Raw genomic sequence first — 1,072 nt, 5'->3', positions numbered from 1 at the left:
GCATCGGTCGTCACGCAATGGTGGAGAGACAAATACAGACACACAAATATATATACGACGGGCTTCTTTCAGTTTCCATCTACCAAATCCACTCACAAGGCTTTGGTCGGCCCAAGGCTATAGTAGAAGACACTTGCCCAAGGTGCCACGCAGTAGAACTGAACCCGGAACCATGTGGTTGTTAAGCAAGCTACTTACCACACAGCCACTCCTGCACATTATATATATATATGTATATAGGGTAGTGGGGCTCCAAAAGGGGTCTCAGGGAGTAGCATCTCTGCCTTCCTGATCTAGTTTTCTACTGCATTTCTTAAAAATCATGGTAGAGGCCTTGGTCTGGAGACCACTGAGGTTGGGGGGTAAGCAAGGGCATACTCCCCATAAAAAATCCAATGGGCACCAGCCAGCCCAAAGGTTGGGGTGGGCTGCACCTGCCTACCTCAGTTGCTATGGTATTGAGGTATATCAGGCCACCCTCGTTAACGGGGACAAAACCCGGATTTAAAACACTGGATGATGATATATGATGGGCTTCTTTCAGTTTCCATCTACCAAATCCACTCACAAGGCTTTGATTGGCCTGAGGCTATAGTAGAAGACACTTGCCCAAGGTGCCACACAGTGGGACTGAACCCAAGAACCGTGTGGTTGGGAAGCAAGATACTTATAACACAGCCACTCCTTTGTCTATATATACAACTAGCAGAAATACCCGGCTTTGCCCGGGTTAAAGAGAATAATGAAATCTAAAAACGCCATCTAGACTACACAACCCTCAACTGTTAGTAGCTACGATACCATATTTCTACATTAATAACTCTCCAATCCATGCCAGCATGGAACATAGACATTAAGTGGAATGCCAGTCTCTCATCTAGGAGGGCCTTGAAATCAATGTTACCAACTGGGGACTATGTGTGTCGTAGTGATAATAAAAAGACCCAAAGGAGGTCTGCAACGAAATAATTTTACTCAACACTTTGCAAGTGAATCAGTGGAGGCAAAGATGCGTCTCATTTACTTGACAATTTATGTACCACATTGCAGAAATCACAATGAAAGTATATCT

The 1,072-nt window shown here is 44.7% G+C and overlaps 1 protein-coding gene across 2 annotated transcripts in view; it reads left to right on the top strand.

The window, feature by feature from the left end:
- LOC106867593 (RNA-splicing ligase RtcB homolog) overlaps positions 1–1,072 on the top strand; it is a 53,524-nt gene that overhangs the window by 44,494 nt on the left and 7,958 nt on the right. The gene's annotated exons all lie outside the window — the stretch shown is intronic.

Source organism: Octopus bimaculoides, chromosome 6, assembly GCF_001194135.2.
Source record: "Octopus bimaculoides isolate UCB-OBI-ISO-001 chromosome 6, ASM119413v2, whole genome shotgun sequence".
Taxonomy (NCBI): Eukaryota; Metazoa; Mollusca; class Cephalopoda; order Octopoda; family Octopodidae; genus Octopus; species Octopus bimaculoides.
The sequence above is the reverse complement of the archived record's forward strand: the minus strand, read 5'-3'. Positions and strand labels throughout refer to the sequence as shown.